Below are 12,848 nucleotides of genomic sequence, written 5' to 3' on the forward strand. Positions count from 1 at the left end.
CTCTCTCTCTCTCTCTCTCTCTCTCTCTCTCTCTCTCTCTCTCTCTCTCTCTCACACACACACACACACACAGAAAGAGAACAAGAATACCACCATCAACGACAAGTAATTTTTTATGTGTATACTGTTCTGCCTGTATGAGCCACCACATGGGTGCTGAGAACTGAAGTCAGGTCACCTGCCAGAGCGGAAAGTGCTCCTAACTAAACACTGAGAAATCGCTCTACCCCCAGAAATTGATCTTTCGAAAGAAAGAGGCAGCTGAGCGGATTCACAGGCAAATGCTGAGACTCTCTCACAGTGAGGGACAACTGGACAGCATCTTGTGCTCTCCCCGTGGTGTGTTGACTGCTGACTGACTGCACGGCTATCAGGTCGTGCATAGGGAGCCCTCTAAGGTGGTATGCCTTTAGAAGCATGGACGGTTGGTCTCAGCTAGAAGCCAAGCAGCCTTGCAGATACCACTGTAACAGACGGAGCATCGAGTAGACCCAAGGACTCTATGAAACAGGGAATCTGGGTCTAAGAGATTCTCAGACTTGAGACTCAACCTGCCAATCACACTCCCAAGCGAGCATGTGACCCCAGGGTACCCCAATGTTTTCACTGTGAGGCAATAGCTGCTTACAGGGGATGTATGCTATGACCCCTCAGACTGAAACACAAAAGCACACCCATCCACACATGAGGTCAATGAGGCTGATAGCGGCAAGGCCTCCCAGGGGACGCCTCTGACTCCTGAGCCCCATCCGTCAATTCTCTTCCATGGAATAGTCCCAGCACTGGATATCAGGAACCCCGAGACTGGGGAGTACCCTCAGGAGTTTACCAGGAATGATCTCTTTTCAGGGCACCTCATCTCTGGTAAAAGTAGAAACCAAGAAAGAATTTGCCAGTAAGTGTTCAGGATTCCTCCGTGGTCAGACACAGTCCCCTATGAATCAGACAACCCCTTAAATGTGGTCTGTGCTATTCTGGAACCCCCCAATAAGATCGCAAAAGGTTAAAAAGGATCGCCTTATTTTGAAAGGCCCCAGAGGGCCTTTGGCCATGGCAGATTTTTATAGCCCCGTTCGGGGTCAGGAGATGTACGGATTTTGCGTTCCCTGTGAATTTAACCAGTATTTAAGTGTTCCGATTATAGCTGGAAACACACGTCTCTTTCCAGTGTGTGGTTGGAGAGGTGGATGGGGAAACAGCTTTGGAAATTTACAGCCTAGAAATAGCATGCGGTCTGTCTGCTTGGAAAGAACCAACTCCCTGGGACAAACAGGGAGAAGCCCAGCACGGACCAGCAAATGAAGGGCAGCCCAGAGAGCAGCGATTTTTGTCCCCATGCCCATCCCAGGACACGAGGCAAGCTTCCCAAGTCTAGGACACACAAGAGGCCAGCACAAACTCAGAGCTGGGAGCGTGGTGACTGGGCCAGGCTGCAATAAGTGTGAGCCATTTGAGCAAAAGTCCTCACAGGAGGATGGCTTAAAAGAAGCGACAAGGGGTTAATAGCAGGGCCTTCTTTCAGAGGATGGGAGTTCAATTCCTAGCACCCACACGGTGGCTCACAACCATCTGTCACTCCAGTCCCAAGGAATCTGGTACCCTCCGTTGACCTCTGTGGGCAGCAGGCATGCACAACAAGGCACATACATACACACGGCTCACACAGGAATAGATAAATTTTTCAGAAATAAATAAATCTTTGGGGGAAAGGAAAAGTAAGAAAGGTCATTTCCTAAATGCCTTTCATGAAGCTGCTGTGCCTGGCTTTAAAAAGGCAGCCCTGGGAAGTTTCTGGTATCTGGGTCCTCTGCTGAGAGAGGATCAAGAGTAAATCAAGGTCCTGGGGATCTGTGGGTTTTCTGACTTTGTCTTGGGAGCATCAGCTCCCATGACATGGTGAGCACAGGCCACAGGGGTTTGTGGCAAATCTGGGCCTGGGCTAAATGCTGTCTGAACTTAGTTTTAAGGTATGGGATTCCTTAAGATAACCTGTGAGAAAGGATCACTGCACTGCCATGTCCAAAATCGAGTCTAAAAACCTCTGCACTGAACGATCTCTCCCAGTTCCTCTAAGCTGAGCTTTCTGTGGCCCCACATCTAGACACACATTAACACGCAGTAAAACCTGCAAAAGGAAGGGACCCGGCTCTGTCACGCGGACACCTGGTGAATGCGCCTGCCAGTGAGAACTTGATGCAGGCCACAATTTCAAGTCACTGAAGAAAAAAAAATGGAACAAATAAGTTTTTACACCTATCCAATACACTAGTCAGTGTTTTGGAGGAAGGTGAAGGTCTCAGGTCCCTTTACAGGTATGCGAGAGAAGAGGCAACGGGAACCCGTGACATGAATCCAGAACTAAGCTAGATCATCGCCCATCTCCACACATGTGTGCTCACACGGGGGAAGGCGTGGGGAGGGCATCTGGACACCAAGGGCCATCATCGTCTCCATCTTATTGCTCAAGGCAGGGTCTCTTGCTGCAGCCAGAGCTTGCCAGTTCTGCTAGACCGGCTTTCTAGCAAGCCCCATAGACTCACCCATCTCTGTCCCTCCAAGCCCAGGATATCAAGGCATGCTGTCACAATAAGCTTTTGTTTAACATAGGTTTAGGGGCATCAAACTCAGACCTACATGGGTAGCCCCTTAAGGACTAAGTCATCTCCCTGCCCAGAAAACTATCAGTCTTACAATCACTATGTTCTCTCTTCACGTGTTTATGACAGGAGCCCTGATCTTACACAGGAATAAGATCTAAACTTCCCACTTAGCTCAAACTGATCAAAAATGTCTCTTCTACCTTAACTATCAGTCATTCTTTCTTCAGTGACCCTGGACACAGCGGCTGTGAGTCCCCTCGGAGCAGAGAAGGGCTCCCGCCATCTAGCGTGCTCTTCACAATGAAGTCAGCTTGGAGCCATGGGGATTCTTGGGCATTCAGCAGCAACCAAGACAAAGCTGAGACCCCCATCTTCCCTTTGATGCTCTAAAGACAAAATGTACAGACTTGAGGTGACCTTCACATGACATAATACAGACCTAGAGAGCTGGCTCAGAGGCCAGGAAGACGGGCTGACCTTGCAGGCCAGAGCTGGGCTCCCAGCACCCACATGCTGCTCACAACAGTGTCTTCCCAAAATGGCTCACTAGGCCTCATTTACAACTGCACCCAGCTCAACTGTCAAGAGCACGTATTTTCGCATGACATCAAAGGAACCCTCTGAGGAAATGGGGTAAACTGATTAGCTGAGAGTTAAGAAAACCGCTTTTCTCCTCAATCAGATAAAAGCAGTTAGAGAAAGGAAAACGCATCGGCCAAACTTTCTCATGAGTAAAGGAAGAAAAATTTAAAACAAAACATGAGCAAATAGAAAGCAGATGTGTGTGAGACCTGTGTACTTAAACATGTTTCTCCAAAGGCAGCGAGAGGATTTGACATCGCAATAAGCAACGTGTCACGTAACACAGCAAAAAAAAAAAAAAAAATGGTGGGAAATGGGTCCAACCCCACCACACTGAGGGAAACCTCAACATGCATCTGTGATAAAAAACAGAAGACAGGGCTCTGAAAAACAAACCAAGGTGGGGGAGGGGCTTCCTTAGCCCAGTACACTGGAGGCAGAGAGAACCCTGACAGCAAGCGGTCTCGGTTAGAATTAGGCACAAGGAAAGAACACCTTCCAAGGCTTTCATTCCTCCCCGAACTTCGTGAGGAGTTCCTCTGCTACAAACAGAAGGACGAGGTGGAAGAGGCTAGTTTTCATTATTCGGAACTGTATTTTATATGTAGGGAAACCTTCAGACAGATTGTGAAGAACACTAGAACACTAAAGATCTGATAAAGTGACGACATGCCTGATTAGCCGAAAAGGCAATGAATGGCTAGGCAAACTCTGACGGCTGCCATTGCCCATGACAGAGGGTTGGGAACAAACTACAAGAGAATGTGTCTTACTCAGGGCCTCCACGGCTCTGAGAAAACACCACGTTCAAAAGCAACTTGGGGAGGAAAGGGTTTATTTCAGTTTCGGATTCTCAGATCACACTACATCACCCAGGGAAGTCAGAACAAGAGCTCAAGCTGGACAGGGACCTGGAGGTAGGAGCTGAGGCAGAGGCCAGGGAGGGGTGCTACTCACTGGCTGGCTTCCTACAGCTTGTTCAGCCTGCTTTCTTATAGAAACCAGGACCACCAGTCCAGGGATGGCCCCACCTACAGTGAGCTGGGCCCTCATAGACCATTCATCAAACAAGAAAATGCACCCCAGGCTAGCCCCAAGGGCAACCAGGTGGGGACATTTTCTCAACTGAGGTTCGCTCTTCTCCAACGACTCTAGCCTGTGTCAGGTTGACATAAAACTAGACATCACAGATGGGTAAGACTCATCTATAAGACTGAGGCAAACAAAGCTGTTTAAAAAAAAAAACATATGATAGAGACCTAAGTGCCCATAAAAAGGTTCAATGGAAGAAAAATGGTCTGTATTGTCTTGTTGACCTGTAGAATTAATGCAAACCAGTCTATTTCTAATAGGTTTTGTTAGATTTGGTTTTATGTCATTGATATTGTGTAGGCTCTGCTCTGCCTCCCTTTCTCTTGCTGTGGCAAAACACTATGACCAAAGCAATTTAGGGTAGGAAAAGGCTTATTGCATCTTACACTCCTAGGTCACAGCCCACCATTTAGGGAAGTCAAGGCAGGACTCAAGGCAGGACACATGAAGAGGTACCATTTGCTGGCTTACTTGCTAGCTGCTCTGGAGCTCACGGTCAGTGAGCTTGCTAGTGCAGTCTAGGTTACCTCCCTAGGGATGGTGCTACCCATAGTGGACTGGGCCCACCCATATTGATTAACAATCCATACTATAGCTCTCATAGACATACCCAAGATCAATCTGATCTAGACAATCCCTCAATCAAATGCTTCCCTCTCAGTTGATACTAGACTGTCAGGTTGACAATCAAACCAGTCCAGGTCAATTAAATTATGATGCTTTACAAATTAACTCTATAATTTCATAGGACTTTAAAGGCCTAAGTAGAGCCAAGAAGACATTACAACTTCTTGGAGTCCAAATACAAAACCTTCTTCAAGAGCTATAGTAACATCCTAAGAAGTAGAGACACAGGGGCAAGCAAAGTGACAGAAGAAAAAAAAAAACATAAACACAACACACAAGAGAGTGTGCAGGTGTCTGAGTTCTGGTTGCTAATGCTATGAAGAGACACCATGACCATGGCGATTCTTGTAAAGGAAAACATTTAACTGGAGCTGGCTTACAGTTTCAGATGGTCAGTCCATTGTCATCAGGGAGGGAATGTTGGCACAAAGGCAGACATGATGCAGGAGAAGGAGCTGAGAGTTCTACAGCTTCATCTGCAGGCAACAGGAAGTAAACTGTCCCACTCTGGGCCTGGTTTGAGCTTCTGAGACTTCAAAGCTCATCCCCATGGCAACACACTTCCTCCAGCAAGGTCACACCTACTCCAACGAAGAAACATCTCCTAATAGTGACACTCCCAACAGGCAAAGCATTCAAACACATGCGTCTATGTGGGACATTCCTATTTCAAACCACGAGAGCATGTCATCAGGACTGATGGGGGAAAAGGGACGGTTGATCTGTAGAGTCCTGGGTGCTGTTCGTCCCCCGCGGATAAAATCATGTCAATTAGTAACACCCCACATACAAAGGAGCACTCAGTAATTTATAAAACTACCCAAAGAAAACACAAAGGAGCAACTTGGGACCTAGGGATACAGAGTATCTCCAGTGAATGCCCTTAACTGTCGAGCAAAATTGCTAAGACTCTGTAGGCTGTCGTCAACAGTGTGTGGCCATCAAAAAGACACTTCACAGAAAATAAAAATCAATGCCACAGACTGGGAGGCGCTATTTTTAGCACATGAAACTAACAATGCTCTTCAGGATATATAAAGACCGGCTTCAAGTCAGTGAGGAAAAAGACAGCTTAACGGATAAAGGATACAAGTCGGAAAAAAATGGCCGTTAACGATCAGGAGGATGGAGAGTGCTGGAGTGAGCTGTCATGCCGGTCACATCACCATTAACTGGTGGTGGGGGGGGACTAACAAGCCTCTAAGTCCTGCGTGATGGGATATTTTTAAAGCACAATTCTGAAGGGAGGAGACTTTGGTTGTCCACTGGTAAGAGCGCAGAGTTTAGTATGCCTTAAGAAATCGCCATGATGATCTCGTATCTGATCATTAAGGCTGCGCCTCTCTTCGGCAAAGCTACCCTTTGTAGGTATTTGACCAGGGCGGGAAAGATGGGCTTGCGAGTGAGAAAGACATACGAAAATATTAAGAGAAGTGAGCTGGTGACAGCCGAGACTAGCAATAACCCACACTGTCTGTGACAGGAGAGCGCCCGGGTCCTAACTGCAGCTGTAAGAGACAACAGGATTAAACTAGAACACGGGTGTGGGGATGGCCCAGTGGGAAGAACACGGGGCCTGCATTCAGATCCCAGAATCCACACAAAAAGCCAGACATAACATGGTTTCTACTTCAAGTCCCTGCCTGAGCTCCCGCCGACTTCCTTCAATGGCGGACGGTGACCTGGAAGTGCAAGCTAAAAATCAAGCCTTTCCTCCCCTCAGCTGCTTTTGGACAGATTGTTTTGTCTCGTCATAGCAACAGAAAGGAAGCTGGAAAATATCAAAAGGCTGCACGGGAATTATGTAAATAACCCAACTGTGTCTGTGATTTGTCTCTTAAACACAAACTGTTCAGGGCCACATGCGCAAAAAGTGGTGGGGGAAGGGGCGGGATTCAGCTTGGGATTGCAATTTTATTACAAAACTTCTTTAATGATATGCTGGTGAGGACCATTTGGCAGTTTTGAGCATTCTAGAAATCTAAAAGGGTGAAGATTATGTTCAAACCTACCCACTATACCTGTACTCTATCAGAAGCAACCCCCTAAGTTTCAAATTCAAATGTTTCATTTTTATTATATATCCTCTGTGTATGATGCGTATGCTAGAGGTGGCTCCAAAACACAGAAAATATGCGATCAGGCACAACACGTACAACGATGACCATAGGCAATAATGTCGGGATTAAAATGAGGTTGCAGGGAGCCAATTATACTATCCACTCTGCAGCACACGACAAGGCCAAGATACTAATGGCTTTCTCATTCATATTTAATGCAGCGGGAGTAAATGGGGCTAACGTGGGGGTTACGTCTGCAGCAAGCATGGGAGAAGGCACTTCTGTCAATGTGCATCTACGAAAGTCTACTATCGGCCTCCAGGGGGTAGAAAAAGCAAGCCTAGCTTTAAAGTCAGAGGACAGACACATTAATCTTGGTTCAGCACACGCCCCAGCTTCTCCTCTGGGGTTCTCTTCTGCTCTTCGGGCTGCTCCTGGAATGGAAGCTCCGAGTGTACCATCGCTGTCCTATGAATACCTGCAGGTGTGTCCCACAAAGCCCCCACAAGGAAGTCACAGGAAGAACCACAAGAATAATGGGGTTGATTCAGTGGGCAAGAGCACTCTGCGTGAAAGAACTCGCTGACACCGATTCTCTGGTACCCACGAAAAGTTGGGCATGATACGTCTAACTCCAGGGTTAAGGAGCAGAAGCAGGCAGACCCCAGGAGCTCACTAGCCAACAACCCCAGGTGGGACGTCGAGTTTCAGGCAAGAGAGACACCCTGTCTCAAAAAAAGGTAAAGTGATGCCACCATTTCTCCACACCAATGCCCCTGAGCCCACGGAAGCGTGGCCCTGAGACCTGCCTGCCTAGCTAGGGGTCCACGGCCTGTAGACCCCACCACACAGCAGCAGGGAGCTAGAATAACCAGATGTGGTTTTCTCAATTCCTGCTGTTCCCAAGAAACAAGGTCAAGGCCCAGCAAAACTTTCTTAGCTGGATTTGCCCCACACCCTTTGAAAATGAAGACTGTATTCCACATTGGCGGAAGAGAGAAGCAAGCCCGATTGAAAGCAGAAATGTATATATTAACCCCACTCTAGATGTGCCCTGAGGTTATCCGGAGGCATCTTGAACAGTGTCATTCCAACCCTAAACATTTACAAATAATTTAATTTTGCTTGGGCCAGATTGTCATTTTCTGGTATTTTGGCTTCTTTAGCCTGAATTTTTTGTTTGTTTGTTTTTGAGTATGAAGCCATTTCATACTTTTTGGAATTTGAGACAGATTCCTAAACAAATGTCCTAAGAGGTGGGTGTGGGCAGAGCCTGGACAGAAGGCAGAATCTGCTCAGCCCTGGGAAGCTTCTGGGCTTGTTCTCTGATGATTACCCCCACAGCTGGGAGAGCCTGCCTCTCTGGACCAGGAAGTGCCTCGCAGACAGGGCTGCCATGATGCTACACCGTTGATGAGAAGAGAAAAGCTTCCAACGCTGTGTCCCGAGGACGAGACGGGCAGCGACGGGTGACTCCTTCGAAAGTCACCTCTGATGCCAACGTGCGCCTGACCACGGTACTGAGCAAAGGAAAGCATCAGTGACAAATCCGTTGCCAGTCCCACTGTCCCCAAACATGGAAGCCGGGAACACGGGTCCACGGAGGTGGATATGGAAGATAGCCCAAGCAGACCCTCTTAAAGAACAAATAATGAAAACAAATGGCAGAAGAATGCCTGAGTTTCTGGAGCTAAGAGAAGGTACTGTGGAGTGGTTTGACTTCTGCAAACACCCCAAGGGGCTCAGGTCCCTCATCACTCAGAGTGCCACTGGTGGTACCCACACTCACCCCCTTTAAGCCCTGACTCCCAGGATGTGAACCTCCCCTTTCACCCTCATCACTAGCCTCAGTTCCCTTCTCACTGTCCCCAATGTGAGCAGGCTCCCCATCTGTTCTGCACGTCAGCGGCGCAACTCTCTCTCATGTGGCCCCTCTCTGTCGAGCCTAACGGCTACTCAGCTCTTGGCCTACTGTGTGCCTCCAACTCCCCAGCTGGGTCCTGTACTTTTAATGTTTTAGCTCATTGCAGCAGGAACATGAGGCAACTGGTCGGTCACATTGCGTCTGAATGTGGAAGCAGAGAGAGATGAACACCAATGCCACTGTCCAATCAACTTTGACCTTTGTGCCCAGTTCAAGACTTCAGCCCACGGAATGATGTCATCCACATTCAGGGTAAGTTTGCCTGTCTCAATCAACCCAACCTGGGGAGTCCCCCACACACTCGCCCAGACATTTGTCTCCTGGCTGATTCTAGAGCCTGTAAAGCTGACAATTGATGTTAACCGTCAGAGTGGATGACCTGTTTTCCTAGATCACAGAGAAACCCACCAGCAGATGTGCAGATTTTGTCCTTCCGGGTCCCAGCACATCCCCCCACAGTTTTCCCACAGAAAGCCCAGTGCTGCCTCAGCCAGAGACAAACAGAGCTGCAGCAGTGAGCTCACAATGTCGTCAGACTCCGTCACCCTCACTGGCACGCAGGTCGGGGAGACTGGTTCCGACTAACTGAACTTGGTGCCACCAATGTTGCTCTTTCTTTTTTTTTTAATTTATTTATTATGTATATAGTGTTCTGGGCACCAGATCTAATTATACATGGGTGTGAGCCATCATGTGGTTGCTGGGAATTGAACTCAGGACCTTCAGAACAGCAGTCAGTTCTTTTAACCTCTGAGCCATCTCTCCAGCCCCAATGTTGCTCTTTCTGTAGTGAAGCTGCTCCAAGCGGTTCCCGATCGCCTCCCGTCACTGTTGGCAGCACCATCACAGCCATGGGCGCAAACCACCCCACTAACCTCACCAGCAACGCGGACGGTTCAATCCCAGCATCTCTTCATCCGACCCACCTCACCCAGCCCCTGAGGACCTCGACACAGATCCTTAGTGGCCTCTTCTGGAAATGCCTTAGAGGGGCCAGGCCTTGCTTCCCCTTCCTTCCTGGCTATCACATGTAGGTCTCCTTCCCTGGCCAACCCTCCACTCGAGGTTTTCATGAAGCCAGAAGGTCCCACAGCTCAACTTATAAATTTTTCCCTCACTGGGCATCCCTAATCTCATTCTTTCAAGCAGTGGCTACTGTTCAAAATCACATTCACTCCATCTCAGTGTGAATGGATCTCTTAGCATTGGCTCTGGGGAGGGTGACCAATACAGCATCCTCACTGGGCTGTCCCATAACATCACAAACTTAACATGTCTACAAAGGAACTTCCTAGTCGCTTCCTGAATCCAAACCTTCCTGCCGGTCCTTCCCCTCGCTGCTAAACATGTGAGAAGACATATTTAGCATCTTCATGAACCTTTTCCTTTTCCTCACATCTTACAGGATCTGCCTTTAAGATATAATTAGTGAGTGCCCACTTTTCTCTACTTCTTCTGTGCCTGCACAATCCACAGCCATTGTGTACTGTCTTGATGCCACAGCGGTGACTCTAGCGGTGTCTGGGACAACCTCCTAGATTCCACCGCCATCCTTCACCCTCTGGGTCTACCCCATCACAGCCACCAAGTGAGTCTACTCAGGCAGAACACAGATCCCCTTCCTTCTCTGCTTAAACACATCTGCACAGGTTTCTCAGGAATGCAACCTCAAATCTCTGCTGGCTGCCATGTCAGACCGCCCAGATGCTTGCCGCCTCTGGTACCCAGCCTGACTCTGGCTTTCCCAGGCTCCCTTTGAGAAACCCTGTCCTCCGCGAAGCTTCCACAAGCAGCTAGGAGGCGCAGCTTTCAGGCTTCGGTGACCTCAGTGTCCCTCGACAATGTTCTTGCCCAGGTGCTAAGAGGGGAACGTGTGCACCCCCTTGAGGTCTGAGTTCAAATGCCGCCCATTTAAAAAGCCTTAGCCGCCCATTAAAAACTGCTATGGGTGTACACAGAAGGCTTTCCCTCCATTTTCTTCTCTCCACAGCATCTGCGTCTTGTCAGGTATCATACTTCACTCTCTCACACCATCAGCTACACAGGCTCTCCCCCACGGCTGTTCCTACCCCGTCTTCGCACCTCCGCCTGACAGCCAGAGCTGTGTCAGCAGAACACCAGGCGGCGTGGCATGCTTTACCCTGCCAGAGCATGAATGAGCGCAGGAGAACCCCCTGGTGAGCCACACAAGTGACAACAGCCTTCTGAACCTGTCACTTAGCTCCAGCAGGAGATTAGCGACATCAGCCTCCCGCTGTGAAAACACGCAGCTAAAGAGCAATACGTTATAAAGCATAAATGTAACCGCTGCCTCCACAGCAATCTTTAAAGCTCATCCGGGAGAGCCCCGCAAGGAATTCGCCTATGCTGTGGTTTAAGAGGGGTAGATAGCTCTACTGAGGCGAGCCAACTGACCACTCTCCCCTGCTCCCCACACTGAGACTTTGACAGTGAGAAAAGAGCTAAAGGAAAGTCACTAAGCCTTCCTTTTCAGAGTTCAAAGGTTACCTGTGAGGAGGGCAGAGGCAAGGAAAGGCGGTATCTTGCAGCCAGGTCTTGGGGTCCCGCTGTGCTCGTGAGCATCCAGGTGCCTCTTTCCTTAGGTGGAAGGAAGAGGTCTCTCTACTAGGCTCCCGACAGCTGAGAAAGGGAGGCCTGGGGACGCCAGTACTCAGCAGGGCACAAGGTACCTAGGGAGAAAGAGAACAGAGACGGAGGTCAGCACAAGAACAGACAGCCGCAGGAGGATGAGGATAGGATGCCAAGAAGGACCAAGGTGCTGACACTGATCCCCAAGCCCGATGAGAGGCTGGGGAAAAAGCTGTCTGAGAACTTGTCACATTAGGATTAGTATAACGTGACAGTCCGCCAGAGGAGCCAGGATGCTTCACCGAGTAACAAAAGCCAATCCCAGCAATGAGTCAACAGATCAGTCCATCACTGAGGAACATCCTCCAGGTCTCCACCCACCCAGCTCTCTCCTCGCGGGATTCCACAGGGCGGCAGCTAGGGTTGTTTCTTACCATGGAGCAAAGCAGCATCAAAAGTCACAACTCAAGAATATACAATGAGGGAAATGAGATCTGGAGACGTAAGAGCCGTGGGAAACCGAGTGAGGGCAGGCGCGCGTTCTCTATTAGTAAATGGGGTGCAGAGAAATCTACAGGGCTGGTGAGCGGTGGGTGGGAAGCAGTAAAGCCTGCTTGGGAAACACTTTGCAGATCTTGAAAGTTATAACCTTTGGCCTATGACCCAGGAATTGCCTGAGATAAAGAAAAAGACAGCTATACGCTAAATCCTGCACACACACATGCTCCAAGTGGCATTATTTACACTAAGCTACAGGTGAAAACAACCCACATGGCCATCCGCTGCTCAATGTCGCGTGACCATGCAACTGTTTTGGTCCTGAAAGAAACTACAGTACTGGATTCACACTAAGACACGTGTGTGTGTGTGTGTGTGTGTGTGTGTGTGTGTGTGTACGCATGTGCATATGTGCATGGTATATAGGTATACTCGCCTGTGCAGTTAGTTATGGATGCCAGAGGTTGATACTGAGATGTCTTTCTTAAATTTACACTATCACACCTGCTTTTTTTTTTTCTTTTTTTAAATGCAGGGTCTCTCACTTAGCCAAAAATTCACCATTTTGCCGACAATAAGCCTGGGAGCCTTCTGTCTCTGCCTCCCAGTGCTAAGGTTGCAGGAACCAGGTCTGGTTTTTCACATGTTCTGAGTTTACCCATTGAGTCATGTCCCCCAGCCTGAAGGTCAATCTTGAATACACTATGTTAAGTAAAAGACACTGGGCACGGAAATTCTTTAGCATGCAAAACCACATATACAAAAACACACAAAATGTCCCTACAGGAAAACCAATGGAGAGAGAAGGGAAATGCCTGGTTTGCTGAGCACCACTGCATGATCCTGGCTGACGGGAGACGACGGAAAACATTCTGG

General features: G+C 48.6%; 1 protein-coding gene across 1 annotated transcript in view; it reads right to left on the bottom strand.

Annotated features, from left to right (window-relative positions):
- Rnf144a (ring finger protein 144A) overlaps window positions 1-12,848 on the bottom strand; it is a 125,711-nt gene that overhangs the window by 87,942 nt on the left and 24,921 nt on the right. Inside the window, exon 2 of the mRNA XM_050141884.1 lies at window positions 11,394-11,575. The gene's annotated coding sequence lies outside the window, so the exon portion shown is untranslated. The remainder of the gene's footprint in view (window positions 1-11,393; window positions 11,576-12,848) is intronic.

The sequence above is a fragment of the Alexandromys fortis genome, unplaced genomic scaffold (genome assembly GCF_014885135.2).
Source record: "Alexandromys fortis isolate MF-2015 unplaced genomic scaffold, M_Fortis_MF-2015_v1.1 scaffold_30, whole genome shotgun sequence".
NCBI classification, from domain to species: domain Eukaryota; kingdom Metazoa; phylum Chordata; class Mammalia; order Rodentia; family Cricetidae; genus Alexandromys; species Alexandromys fortis.